The 15,610-nt window shown below is 39.4% G+C and overlaps 1 non-coding gene across 1 annotated transcript; it reads right to left on the bottom strand.

Moving 5' to 3' along the window:
- Positions 1–13,200: 13,200 nt before the first annotated feature.
- On the bottom strand, positions 13,201–13,304 carry LOC123238352. The gene has a single exon (XR_006505551.1). It is a non-coding gene; the product is annotated as a U6 spliceosomal RNA (small nuclear RNA).
- Between the last annotated feature and the right edge of the window lie 2,306 nt (positions 13,305–15,610).

Raw genomic sequence — 15,610 nt, 5'->3', positions numbered from 1 at the left:
TAGAGACAGGAGGTCCTAGGTTCAAATCTGGCCTCAGACATTTCCTAGCTGTGGGACCCTGGGCAAGTCACTTAACTCCCATTGCCTAGCCCTTACCACTCTTCTGCCTTAGAGCCAAGTATTGGTTGTCAATTGTCAAAAAGTGTTCCATAAGTAACTGAAAAAATGAATTATTTTTAAATGTTAAAAAATTTTACATGTAATTTGAAAAAATATTAAAAAAAGAGGACAAGATCTGCCATATTGAATTATATAAGCATATAGGTACATATACATATATAACATGTCAATTCTCTTGGAGTGAGGCAAGCTATATTAACCTTCAGGGTTCCAGGGCACACGGATGTCCCTTTTCTCAATGGTTTGAGCCCCTACCAGCTGTGTTTACTTCATTGTTAGGCCTATGAGAAGCACCCCAGTTCTATTTAACCATTAACATTAGCTTTTACAATGGGATAGATAATTTACAAATATATTTTCCAAAATACAAATTTTCTCCTTTGGTTCCTGGAGGATTTGGCTCAAAACTTAGCTATATTTTTATATCGCATTGGTCCCACCAAATACATGTCTAGATCTGGCATGATGGCAATACAAATCCATTGGGCAGTAGTCCTCCCAAGGGCCATTCATGGAGATCACTCTTTCTACTTTGGGGCACTGATGTTCAGTTGATTGCCATACCTGTATTGAATTCTGACTTCCAAGACTCCTATGGCTCTTACTCTTACTCTTTTGCAGATCGAAACCCCTTTTCCTTTCTCCTAAAATGAAAAAGAAGAAATTTGAAAAGATCCAGGAGGTCCCATTTCTAGTAGGTCATACCTTGGGGGAAGAGGAGAGAAGAAGGCTTCATGGCCTTTCCCCTTTACAGTATGGTCTCTCACCTGTCACTGTCATACCACCACAAGGCAGAAAGAGGCAAAGAACAAGTAAGAAGCATACAGACCTCCAAATGGAGGAATGCCTGCAGCGCCAATAATCAAAGAGCCTCCCTTTTAAACTATGGTTAGCTGCCTGGAACCATTTACAGAATGTGTGCTCATGCTCTAGTGTCTTCTCTGACTCATTATCAGTATTATCCCAGAGGGAGGCTCCCAGCCTTTCCATGGTGAGATGCAGTCCCAGGAGCTTTGTGCATGTACTGGTTAATCAATCAATCAATCAATCAATCAATATTTATTAAGCACCCATTATGGGTTGAGGTCCCTTATTATACACACACATATAACTCTTTGACATCAATTTGGTAAATAGGTAAAGCATTCCTTACTCCCTTCCCACTCCTACTTGCTCATTGGCAAGGATTTATGGGGAGGTGAAAGAGAAAGAAATCAAGGGAAATATTTAAATGTGAAAATCCATTAAGTATACTTACTGCTCAGGCAGAAAAAGAAGAGATTTTTTAAGGACAGAGAGGGGAAGGATGTATTCCAGCCTTCATATGAGGTGCGACTTGGGGCTCATATAGCTCTTGCAGATTTGCTACTGAAAGGGCCTCTAAGTGAAGAACAATGAGGAAACCGTTCATGCAATATTGTAAGTTTTAATCCTCCCACAAATGGGCTGATGTTTTCTCAGACAGCCCTCACCTGGGATCCCTTTGCCCCAGCCCAACTCTGTGGGTCGGCTGGGTTGGAAGATCAGGTATCACCTTGTCCAACAACCAATGGGCTTCACCAGGCTCAGAGAGAGCTGACTTTCACAGCTTTCCTTGTGGCAGCAGCAATACCCAAATGGGTGTTTTCAGATATTACGCTTCACCAATTTGTTGACATAGTTTGTGTCATACTTATAAAACATCCTAATTAAGACAATATTTCTCAGTCAGCTGAATGATTTCCCGGAGACAGACCCTGGCCCATGGGGAGTTGGAGTGGGGTTGGGGATGGATGGGGAATGCTTTTCTCATTTGCCAAGTGGAATATTTGGATATTATGAGCATAGTAGCAATAGAATGTCTATAAGGACAGAACATTTAATTCTAGCAAACATTTTTTCTAAACCCTTACCCTTTGTCTTAGAGTAAATAGAGTATAGGTTCCAAGGCTGAAGAGTGGAAAGGGCTAGGCAATAGGGGTTAAGTGACTTACACAAGGTCATACACTAGGAAGTGTCTGAGACTAGATTTGAACACAAGACCTCCCATCTTTAGGCCTGGCTCTCTATCCACTGAGCTACCTGGCTGCCCTTCTAACAAATGTTTATTAAGGACCATACTATATGCAAAATACTCTGTTAGGGACTAGAGTGTTGAAGACAAAAATGAAAAATTATCCGTGTATTCAAGGAGTTTATATTCTATGGGGATATTTATACTAACAGGTGAAAACATACAAAATATGTAGAAAACAAATATGAAGGCATGCAAATTCAACTTAACAAGCAGATACTAAATACTAACCCTTTACCAGGCATTGTGCTAAGTGTTAAGGATTCAAAAATCTAAAACAATCCCTGTCCTCAAGGAACTTACATTCTAAAGCGGGGAGTCAACATGTAAATTGTAATGCAAAGATGCACCAGAAGCTTTTGCCCTTGCAAAAGTTAACTGAAAACTTCTGGCAGTTAGAAGCCTTAGAATGCTGACAGAAGTTCAGTTGGAACCTAAGGCTTGAAGAGAGTGGAAGGTCCAATTGAAGCTCTGCCTTTGGGTTTCGGCTTTACTTTTGGCCTGTGCTTTGTCTCTGGACAATTTGAACCTAGCTAATTTCTCTGGACCTCTCCCTGACCTTCTCCATATTACACCCCTGTTACCTTTCCTGTGTTTTCCCTGTGGGCTCTGGGAGGAAGGGTGGCTTTTGGGTTATAGTGATTAGACTTTGTGGATTTAGTTTCCCTATAGGTAAGTAGAACACCTTTGAATCAAACTATCTCTTATTTTATTGATTTAGTATACACTCTACTTTAAAAGCAATCAAATCTTTCCTTGGCTGGGAGAGCAGGTTCTCTCTCAGTCTAACCCATTCCTGTGATCCTCCCCCATCTTGAGTTTCTCTCTAGAAGCTGTCAGAAACCCTAAACCCTTCTCTCCTTTCTGACCAACCCTGAATATTAGTAACCCCCCCCCCCCTTACCTAATCAAACCCTCTGGTGAATCATTGTGTCGAAGATTAGGCAAGGGTTGAAGAGGGAAGAAATTATTCTCTTTTATTCCTGAGGGAACTGGAGGCATCCATCTTGGGAGGAAGTCATTGCCCAAGACTTCCTCCTGCACCCATCAGTTTCATTGACAGGAAGGAGCCCTTTGACTCCTCCCTCGAGGGACTTGAGAAACTGACAAGAAAAGCCCTCAAGGCAGATTTAAACCATTTCTGACTGGCCCTACTCCTTGTGTCTATTGAAATACCTTTCCTGCCTGGAAGGGTTCAGCCTATTCCCCCAGTATCCTCTGTCTCCACCCTAAGTGTCTAGCCTGTTCAAGCCGTCTCTCCTGAACACCCCACCTATTTCCTTTACCATTCACTTTACCACCTTGTCCATTCCTTCCCTAAACTCAGCCATCCCTTTCATTCCTCTTCTATACCACCTTATTCACCTTCTACCCCTCCTTATTAGCAAGGATTAAGAGAGCACCCCAACTTTATTGACTACAAAATATATTGGTACAAATGAGATTTGAAGAGAGAAAGAGTTCTAAATGGTGGTGAGGTGTGATGGGAGAACATTTCAGGCACAGCTTGTGCAAAGGTGTAGAGGTAGAAGATGGCATACTGAATTTGAGGAACAACAAATAGATGAGATTTTTTGGAATGACAGGTATATAGAATGAAATAATGACAAAAATTTTCTGGAAAGATTAGCAAGACTCAGGTTCTAAAAGACTTTAAATGCCACACTGAGAAATTTGTATTTTTTTTGCTAGAGGCTGTAGTAGTTGCTGAAGATTCTTGAGAAGGAAAGTGACAACCAATGCCTTAGGAAATTTATTTTGCCAGTGGAATGGGAAATGGATTAGAGAGTCAATTGGAAAGTGGAGAAACTCTAAGCATGGAGGGAGACTAATTAGAAAATTACTGCAATAGTCTGTGAGGGGCTAAGAGCCTGAACTAATAACAATACAACCCTGTCCCAACTGCCCATTGACCAGGGTCTGTCTCCAGGAAATCATTTAGCTGATTGAGCAACACGATCTTAGTTCTGTTGGGAGATTTCTCTCTCCAGGCCCCATACTCCATTCACTTAGCTGCCTATCCACCATATAAGCTGAGAGGAGATAGAGATGAAGAGTACTGTGGAAGTAGAAATGAGAGGATGTGGCAATTGACTGGATATGGTAGATGAGAGAGAATAAAGAGGCAAGGAGGTCTCAGAGGTTACAAGCTCTGGTGCCTCAACACTTTGACTGAGCATATCACAAACTAGTATTTTGAACATTACAAATGCAAATCAATGTATCATCTTCTGAGGAACTTCTGCTCCAAAGACAGCATGAGGAGTTTGTGAGTAAGGTACTGAGAGGGAAAATAAGTGCTCCAGAGTCCAGTAATTTCCTCCTTTCAGGCAGATAAGAATGTGACTCCCAAGTCCAACAGTCTCACAGGCAATGCAGATTGTAGTGCAGGTATGCTGTGGGCTTTGTACCTAGATCATGAGCCCAGATCTCTCTGGTCTCTGCCCTTATATCTGATTGTTGTTGCTGAGCATTTCCCAGGGATCTAATGGGAGAAGAACCTTAAGGACAGTCAATCAGTTGGTGGTCTGAACTATGGTTTACCTTGATTAGAAAAATTTGCTAATCTTGCATCCCTAGAGTAAAGGAAGTTTGCTAAACTGATTAAGATCCTAATCTAGACCCTCCACCTAAACCAGTATTGTGACAGCTAGGTGGTGCAGTATATAAAGCACAGTGCCTGGAGTCAGGAAAACCCAAGTTCAAATCTAGTCTCAGACACTTCCTGGCTCTGTGACCCTGGGTAAGTCACTTAACCCCATTTGGCTCAATTTCTTTATCTGTAAAATGAACTGGAGAAAGAAATGACAAACCACTCCAGGATCTTTGCCAAGAAAAACCCAAATGGGGTTGTAAAAAGTCAGACACAACTGAAATGACTGAAAAAAACCCAGTATGAGTATATAGGAATTTCCCATTACATAGGTGGATCAATCTGTGGTCACAGAAGGAGTCAACTCTGTCAGTTAGGTCCTGGAAATATGCCTGTTTTCACGGACAGCCTTGAGAAGAACTGTCCTTACGGGTACACTCAATTTCAAATGGCTTTGTTTCTGGAATTCCTGGAGCCTCAGAGGCTCCTGCTATTTGAATAGAATTGGCCAACTGTGTTGCTGAAAAGAGGAATGGTGCTGGAGGAAAGATCACAGAATAGAATTAGAAGGGGTTTTACTCAAAGCAATTTCAATTGAAACTTGGGCAAGAATTTCAACTCTAATATTCTTTTAACATGGGTATCCAGCTTTTGCTCAAAGACCTCTAGGGAGCCCACTTTCTCTGAAGGTAGCCCATTCCACTTTTGGATAGTTCTAATCACACAGTAGTTTTTCCTTACTTCAAACCAAAATCTATTCCTTTGCAATTTCCTCCATTGTTTCTAGGGAGGGATCTGTTTTTTTCATGACTAGAGAATGGGTCATTTACAAAGAAGGTAGGCTATTCTTGTGGTTTTAACTAATAATTCTTCTGCCTTTACCTGAAGCAATGATAAGGAAGATGAGTCTGAGCTGTTTGGGGTTACATGGGCAAATACATGGCATAAAGCACCATGGAATTATATATAGCATGAGGTTATATACACGGACACAGTAATAAGGTCATATACAAGGGTACAGCATAAGGTCACATGTGCAGGCATGTGGCAAAAGGCTGATGGGAGCAGTTGAAGCTCATCCATAAACACCCACTTCACTTAACTGCTTTGTTTTCAGAAGAGATATTTCTGGCATCTTCTCTAGGGTGGGTCAGCCTGGGCAGCCCAAAGGACTGCTCTAGCCAGGCAGATGGAAGGTGGAGGCTGCACCCCAAATGACGAAGATAATTGGGGCAGAAAACACCCCACAGTAACTTATTAATCTCTGCTGTCAGTGGGTGTGCCGGGGAGTTTCCCAGGATGTCAGAGAATTGAAAAACAAGAAGTTGTGGAAAAGTCCTAGGCAAAGGAAGGTTGGTGGCAGAAGGAAGAACATGTGATGGCTCCCAATACCCCCTCTTCACATTTGACCAAGAAGACAACCTGATGGTCAAAGAATCTACTGAAAGTGCACAAATGTCAGAATGGCTTCTTCAACTGCTGCATACATTCTCTCTAAATGGAGAAAAAGTACATATGGTCAATCTTCCTTCAGTCATAGAAGAGAGTCTTAGTATGGGGAGAAAGGAAGGAAAGAAGAAAAGAAGGAAATTAAGGAAGGAGGGAGGGTAGATAACCCAAGAAACCATCTACTCTAGCCCTCTCTACCACTACCACTACCACCTCCAAAATTTTATAGAGGAAGAAAATGAAAGTTGATGATATTATAGGAAGAGCATGGATTTGGAATAAGGAGATACAGGTTTGAATTATGACTGTTACTACTTCTATGGATTTGTATAAGCCACTTCTTATCTTTAAGCCTCATTATACTCATCTGCAAAAAAAGAACTAGATTATCTTTAGGGTTCCTTCCAGTATCTAATTCTTTGATCCTTAAGGATTTGCTGAAGATCTCAGAATGAATTAATTATATATCTGAAATCTGAATATCTGAATCCAGTCTTACTTCCTTTCAATCTTACAGCAAGATAGTCTATGATTAACCCAAAGAGTCCAGCTTTGGGGACAAAAATCCACTATTTGACAAAAACTGCTGGGAAAATTGGAAAACAACCTGGGAGAGATTAGGTTTAGATCAACATTTACACTACACCAAGATAAATTCAGAATGGGTGAATGACTTGAATATAAAGAAGGAAACTATAAGTAAATTAGGCAAACACAGAATAGTATACTTGTCAGATCTTTGTAAAGGAAAGATTTTAAAACCAAGCAAGAGTTAGGAAAAATTACAAAATGTAAAATAAATAATTTTGATTACATTAAATTAAAAAGGTTTTGTACAAACAAAACCAATGTAACCAAAATTAGAAGGGAATCAACAAATTGGGAAAAAATTTTATAATAAAAAAAACTGGCAAAGGTCTAATTACTCAAATATATAAGGAGCTAAATCAATTGTACAAAAAATCAAGCCATTTCCCAATTGATAAATGGGCAAGGGATATGAATAGGCAATTTTCAGATAAAGAAATCAAAACTATCAATAAGCACATGAGAAAGTGCTCTAAATCTTTAATAATAAGAGAAACACAAATCAAAACAAGTCTGAGGTACGATCTCCCACCTAGCAGATTGGCTAACATGACAGCAAAGGAAAGTGGTGAATGTTGGAGGGGATGTGCTAAAATTGGGACATTGATACATTGTTGGTGGAGTTGGAATTGATCCAATCATTCGAGATGACAATTTGGAACTATGGCCAAAGGCCTTTAAAAGACTGCCTATCCTTTGATCCAGCCATATCACTGCTGGGTTTATACCCCAAGGAGATCATAAGGAAAAAGACATGTACAAAAATATTTATAGCTGCACTCTTTATAGTGGCAAAAAACTGGAAAACAAGGGTATGCCCTTCAGTTGGGGAATGGTTGAACAAATTGTGGTATCTGCTGGCAATGGAATACTATTGTGTATGGAGGAATAATAAACTGGAGGAATTCCATGTGAACTGGAATGACCTCCAAGAATTGATGCAGAGTGAAAGGAGCAGAATCAGGAGAACATTGTAAACAGAGACTGATACACTGTGGCAAAATAGAATGTAATGGATTCCTGTACTAGCAGCAGTGATCTCTATAGGAAGAGGCAGGGCCTATGCTGATAAAATCATGTGTCTTTTGACATTTGATCATGCTGTAAAATAATAGATTGTAATGGTATTTGCTATTTTGTTCCTAAGACTAATTAAAAAGAAAAGTTTTTTTTTTTCCTGAGCTGACATCTCGATGAGAAAAGTAGCCATCAGTGAAGTAATGCAAGAAAGTAGGAATGATTAATAGAGGAAAGTCCCAGAGGAAACTGGGGAGGATGGAATGGAGTCTATAGATGGAAAAGTGAGGACTCTGAAGAGAGATTTACATCTTTAATAATCAGAGTGAAGGAAGAAAAAAAAAGATGAAGAGATTTTGGAAGGAGGAGGAGAGAAACAAGAGCTCAGATATGGCAGAGGTTGAGTCATCTTCTGAGAAGGAGACTAGGAGATTGAGGAAGAATAGAATGTTTGGAGCAGCCACCGGTAGGAATGCAATAGGAAAAGAGCAAACTAAAAGGATTATTGAGTAGCCTTCTTTGAGAACTTGAGATCCAAGCAACACAGACCTGTGATAACTTAGGATAGTCAGGAGAGGGTGCCATGAGCCCAGGCCTCCAGACTTTGAAAAGCCTTTCTGTCCCAGAGCTGAACCAAAATCTCCAGGCATCTTTTTGCCTGGGAATCTGGACTCCAAAAGGCAAAGCCACAATCAAGCACTCCCTTCATCCCACCCATACCTAATTATAAACAGAGGCTGACAAGGGGCTCTCAGTCCTGGGTAGGCCTTCAGTTTTCTTTTCATATGAGAGTGTAAGATATAGGATTCAAAGAGTCAGCCACACAAGTAGCTAACCACTAGTTCATCAATCAGTAAATCAGCAAGCTTTTATTAAGTCTCTACTATGTGCCAGGCTCTAGGAATATAAGTACCAAGAATAAAACAATCTCTACTTATAAGAAATCTATATTCTAATGGAGAGACAAGTTCATATATAGTACATATGCATATTAAAACTTATAGTATAAATATAAAGTAAATTAACAAATAAAGTAAATATATATTCATTATATGTTAATTATATAAATATACTAATATATAAATAGGGATAATCACTGTCATAAATGTTTTCTTTTTATTAATAAATGTTTTCCTAATATCATCCTCTTCATCTCTGCTCAATTCCCCACCAAAATCCTTATGATGAAGGCAAATCTCATCAGTAATGTCACCAAAGTCAATGCTATCCATGGTTTTTAAAGACTAGCTTTAGGAAGGTCAACTACTGCAGAGTGTAGGTGGAGAAAAGACAACAGACAGCAATGCTTCCACAATTGGAAGTGCTAATGAAACTATCCTAGGCTTTTGCTGCACCCCAAACTCTGTGAATACCCCTTGCAATTTCTATAGCTCTTCACCTAGCCCATGGATAATCTCCATTAGAAGTTCTCCTCTAGGCTTTTGGGTTGGGGTAGAGTACACAGGACTGATGTTACCAGCAGGGTCCCACTACTGATTCCATCTATCAAGATTCTATGACCATAGGGATTCCCAAGAGAAAGAAGAGTTCAGTTGTGTTGTCAAGGTGGTATGAGCTATGACTGATTCAGTGGTTCACACTAGTCAAGTAATAAGACAAAAAAAATTTGTTAAGTGCCTACTGTGATCCAGGCACTATTCTAAGTGCTTGGAGATTCAAAGAAAGGTAAAATATAGTCTCTGCTCTCCAGGATCTCATAGTCTGATGGGGGAAACAACATATGAACAACTATGTACAGACAAGCTAAATACGGAGTAAATGAAAAAGAGAAGGCACTACAGTTAAGGAATATTGGGAAAGCTTTCTCATGGAAAGTAAAATTTTTGCGGGGACTTGAAGGAGTCCAGGAAAGCCAGAAGGTGGAGATGAGAAGGGAAAACATTTTAGGCATGGGGGTCAGTCAGTGAAAATGCCTTCTGGAAAAGGAACTTCTTGTTTGAGGAACAAAAAAAATTCCTGTCACTGCATCACAGAGAACATTGGGAAGGGTAATATGTACAAGAACTAGAGAGGTAGGAGTGTGACAGGATACAATGGGCTTTTAAAGACAAGTAGAGGAGTTTCTACTTGATTCTAGAGATGATAGGAAGTCACTGGAATTTTTTGAGAAAGAGGATAACATAGAATGTCACTTTGACAGCTGAGGAGGCTGGCCCCAAGTGAAGAGAGACTTGGGCTATTGCAAAAAACAAGGTGCAAAGTGAAGAAGGTCTGTATCAGAGTGGTGGCAGGGTCAGAGAAGAGAAGGGAGCATCTCTGAGAGCTATATCAAGGCAAAATTGACAGGTCTTGAAGGTAACAGATTGGATATGGGAGGTGAGAGATTGTGAGGAATCCAGTATGACACCTAGATGGCAAGCCTGCTTGACTGGGAAGATGGTGGTACCCTAGGCAATAATAGGAAAGTTAGGAAGGGGGGAACATTTGAGAGGAAGGATAATGAGTTCAGTTTGGGATATATCAAGATTAAGAAGGGTATGGGACATCCATATATCTAATAGGCAGTTGCTGATGTGAGATTTGAAGTTAGGAGAGAGTTTCAGGCTGGATAAGTAGATTTGAGAATCATCAGCAAGGAGAAGATATTGAAATGAAATAAGATACTTGTAGACAGTTTGATACTTATCAAAATGAAAAGAAGAACATGTAAAAAAGGGTACTCAACAAAGGTACTGGTTTGGGCAAATACAATAGCCCATGTGTTCATATGGAAATGGATCTAGTCCAAAGAGTGTTTTAACTCTCATGGCATTAGGACATGTCAAGTTTGAAGGGTTCATTGGGCTGATCTTGGCCAGAGATGATAGAAAGCTGTAATAATGGGTTGAACTTCAGTCTCCTGACCAATCAAGTTTCAGAGACAGATTCTTTGCTTTTTAGTGAAAAACTAGCCTGGAGTAAATGGCAAGGACCCTAATAAATATTGCCATTTTCACACAATAATGCTGCTATCACTGACCTTGTGACAAAGTCATCATTGTCCAGACCTTTGGTGTTTTCCTTAACTAAGCTCTCAGGAAGTTTACCTCACAGCACAGTGTATTAGATATTCCCAGGGAGACATGACATTCCCAGAGAGACATGACATTCCCAGAGAAACATAAACAGAGACACACAAGGAAAGCTACCAAGGTTCTTCAAAAGGCATTTTGTTCTGTCCCAAAAGGCTTCATCTGTCTCTTTTGACTTCCTTCTTGTCAGCACATTTAAGTCTATGGTCACAATATAAAATCTAATCTGCTTATTTCACTCTGTATCACTTCATGTAGATTTTTCCAGCTCTTTCTGAAATGATCTTGCTTATCATTTCTTATAGCAAAATAGTATTCCACCCACCATCATATACCACAATTTGTTCAGCCATTCCCCAAATGATGGGCATCCCTTCAGTTTCCAATTCTTTGCCACTACAAAAAGAGCAGCTATAAATATTTTTTGTACAAACAGGTCCTTTCCCATTTAAAAAAATCTCTTTGGTATTACTGGATCAAAAGACATGCATTCTTTTATAGATCTTTGGGTATAATTCCAAATTGCCCTTCCGAATGCTTGGATCAGTTCACAATTCCACAAACAATGCATTAGTGTCCCAATTTTGCCACATCATCTCCAACATTTATCATTTTCCTTCTCCATAGATCTGACAGGTACACTATTCTATGTTCCCCTAATTTATTTTTTTGAACCCTTACCTTTTGTCTTAGAATCAATACTGTGTATTGGTTCTGAGGCAGAAGAGTGACAAGGGCTAGGGAATGGGGGTTAAGTGACTTGCTCATAGTTATATAGCTAGAAAGTATCTGAGGGCAGATTTGACTCCAGGATCTCCTGTCTCCAAGCCTGGCTCACTCTATATTAATCTAAACTTAATTTTTGCCATACTATTTTCCAATTTTCCCAGAAGTTTTTGTCAAATAGTGAGTTCTTATCCTAAAAACTGGGATCTTTGGTTTTATCAAACACTAGATTGCTGAGATCATTTACCCCTAATCTATTCCAATGATCCACCCTTCTAGTTCTTAGCCAATACCAGATTGTTTCGATGATTACTGCTTTAGAGTACATTTTAAGATCTGGTACTGCTAGGCCACCTTTCTTCACATTTTTAAAAAATTAATTCCCTTAATACTCGACCTTTTGTTCTATTGGATGAATTTTTAAAATTATTTTTTCTAGTCCTATAAAATATTTTTTGGTAGTTTGATTAGTATGGCACTGAATAAGTAAGTTAATTTAGGTAGGATTGTTATTTTTATTATATTAGCTTCTCCTACTCACAAACAATTAGTTTTTTTCAATCATTTAGATCTAACTTTATTTGTGTGACTTATTCTTTGACCCACCTATTTTGAAGAATTAGATTATTTAGTTTCCAAATAATCTTTAATTTGCCCTTCCATGAATCCTTTTTGATCATAATTTTTGTTGCATTATGATCTGGAAAAGTTTCATTTATTATACCTGCTTTTTTGCATTTGGTTGTGAAGTTTTTAGTGTACATGACTAGTACATGGCCAGTTTTTGTATATGTATCATGTGTTGTTGAAAAGAAAGTATATTCCTTTTTATCCCTATTCAATTTTCTCCAGATATCTATTAAATCTAACTTTTCTTAAAAGTACTTCCTGTACTTCTTTTTTGTTGTTAGATGTATCTAGTTCTGATAGGGGAAGGTTGAGGTCCCCCTCTACTATGGTTTTATTATCTATTTCCTCTTTAAGCTCCTTTAATTTCTCCTTTAAAAATCTGGATGCTATATCATTTGGTGCATTTATGGTAAATACTAATATTACTTCATTGTATTACTTTTTATCAAGGTGTAATTACCTTCCCTTATCTCTTTTAATCAGATCTATTTTTGCTTTAGCTTTGTCTCAGATCATAATTGCTACTGCTTTTTTTTTTGTCTCAACCGAAGCCCAATAGATTCTGCTCCAGCCTCTTAGCTTTACTCTGTGTGTGTCAACCTGCCACTGATGTGTTTCTTGTAAACAACATATGATAGAATTCTGGTTTTTAAATCCCTCTATTATCTGCTTCTGTTTTATGGGTGAGTTCATTCTATTTACATTCATAGCTATGCCTTCCATTTGTGTATTCCCCTCCATATTAATTTCCTCTTTTAATCCTGCCCTTTCCCCTTTCACTCTTTCACTCCACACCAGTGTTTTGCTTTTAATCACTCCCCCCATTTCCCATCCCTTATATTACTCCCCTTCCCACCATCACTCTTCTTATTCCCCTCCTACTTCTCTATAGGGTCTTTTAATCACACACACCCCCAAATTCTCCCTCCCTTATATTACTCCTCTCCCTACCACCTCCTTTCTTATTTCCTTCTGCTTCTCTATAGGGTAAGAAAAATATAGAACACTTCACAAATTTGCGTGTCATCTTTGCACATGGGCCATGCTAAACTCTGTATCATTCCAATTTTAGTAAATGTGCTGCTGAAGTGAACACTATAAAGTCTAATCTGGAACAAAATCCCATAAATCTAGACAAATCTAGTAGGTTCAGAATAGGAAAGACGTGGCTCATGAAAGCTAGTAGTAGTAGTAGTAACTTTTGCCTTCCAGACTCTACAGTTTCAATCCCCTGTCCCTCAGGATACAGAAACCAAGTCCAATGTTATTTACACGATACCAGTCTAATGCTACTAATAATTGCTAGTATTCATAGGTCACTTAAGGTTTGCAAAGCCCTTTACAAATACCTCATTTTATCCTTACAACAACCCTGGGTGGTAGGCGTTATTATTGTCCTCATTATACAAAGGAGAAATTATAGAGAGGAAGCTAAAATTGGTAGAGGTTGAGTGATTTGCCCAGGGCCACAGATAGTAAGTGTCTGAGGCCAGATTTTAACTCAGATCTTCCTGACTTCAGGTCCAGCATTTTTTCCACTATATGACCTAGCTGTGTCACTCTACACCTACAAGTGAAGACTGAATAATCACTCCTTGGAGAGAAATTATAAAGAATGGGTAGAATGAGAAGAACTGAAGGGAATGAATGTTTCTACCCACACTGCTTCTTTTCATTTATGGGTAGGAGTAGGTGTCATACAAAGTCCCTTCCTTTTCTGACATTTTGTGATTCTAGAATCACTTTCGATATCTTAAAATCTCATTAAAAATAAACTTTACTTTCTAGTGGAGCATAGTATGTACATGGTGTATGTAGCCTATGTGTCAACTGAGGATAGATGGACAGAGTTTAAACTTGAAAAAATAGCAATAATAGCACCTTTATGTGGCTTATGTCTTGCCCTCACCCAAAGAGTCTCTGTCTATCTCTTTGGTTACCTCTATATTTAGCTCAAATCAGAGTATTCAAGCCAAGGACAGTTCACAGGGTGTAGAAAGCACAGTAGAAGGTTGAAGAGGGAGGATGACTAGCTCACCTGCTAGAAACCAAGGTAGCCACTAGGTATGTTTGAACATAAACACATTTAATACAAAAATAGACATAAGGGAGACCTTTGTTCACTATTGACCTTTGAGGGACAGATCCAGGATTGAGTAGGACTCTCTTTGGATTAAAGTTGCCAGAAAGCTTCAGGGTAAAGAGGATATTTTCTGGGAAAGGCTCCTGAATGTGCCATTTCAGGAGGTTTGTCATGAGGTATGAAGCATGTAGAAACATGCCTCTCTGGTAACACTGAAAGAGGCAAATGATAGAAAAGGCAGAAGAGAGAGAGGAACTGCTGAGGACATGGGGGGGGGGGTGGGGAATGGACCTTGCAAGATGTCTTCCCTTTCTCCTGCCAGCTTGTAGATGATGAAGTATTCTCCCAAAGAAGCCAGTGGAGATCAAACCCCTTGTTTTTGATAAAAGGGGAGCAGAACATTTTCTGTGAACTTGTGAAACTGAGCCAAGGTTCCTGCTAGCATGTGATGGCCACAGGACCCCAGAAATTGCAGTGATGATCTCTAATGATAGCTTTGAGGGTTGCAAAGTAGTATTATTTCATTTGATCCTCACAATAACTTTGTGCAGTGTTATCTGTAAATCTCCATTTTACAGATGAGAAAACAAAGGCTTAGAAAGGTCAGGTCACTTGTTCAGTCATATAGCCAGTAAGTGTTTGAGACAGGTTTTTGAACTCTGATCTTTCTGACCCCAAGGTAAGCACTCTTCACTGTTTCTCTCTGCTCCCCTCTGTAAATCACTGAGCTAGTCCCTCCCCCTTAATGTAGGAAGATGGAAAGGTCAATGAAAGGGAAGCAACTGGGGACGGGTGGAGAGATTGGACTCTTGCCTAGGTTGGGGAGCAGGGATTGGGTGGAAGTGATGACCATTTTGTGTTGTTTGATGCTTCTTAATAATACAGTGTTATCTAAGTAAATTGTTGGTTTTGTACTAGGATGTGAAATCAATGATTCACAGAATCAAAGAATTTCTCGAGAGTTGGAAGGGACCTTAGCAGTCATCTTGTCCAACAAGCTCACAAAGAAATCTCCACTAATCTGACAAGTGGCCATCCAGCCTGTTCATACATTTTTAAGGAGGAGGAAAGCCCCTCCCCACCTCCTGAGGCAATCTGTTTCACTTTTGGATGGCTCTAATTGTCAAGAACATTTTCCTAATGAAAAGCTCCAATTTCCTTCTTTGCTACTTCTGTCATTGCTTCTGGATCTGCTTTGTGGCACCACACAGAACAAACTGAAATCCTCCTTGACTTGACAGCCCTCCAAATTCCTTTAGACAGGAGGCAGCCAAGTGGCTTAGTGGATTGTGAACTAGGCCTAGAGATTGGAGGTCTTG

The sequence above is a fragment of the Gracilinanus agilis genome, chromosome 2, assembly GCF_016433145.1.
Source record: "Gracilinanus agilis isolate LMUSP501 chromosome 2, AgileGrace, whole genome shotgun sequence".
Classification (NCBI taxonomy): Eukaryota; Metazoa; Chordata; class Mammalia; order Didelphimorphia; family Didelphidae; genus Gracilinanus; species Gracilinanus agilis.
The sequence above is the reverse complement of the archived record's forward strand: the minus strand, read 5'-3'. Positions and strand labels throughout refer to the sequence as shown.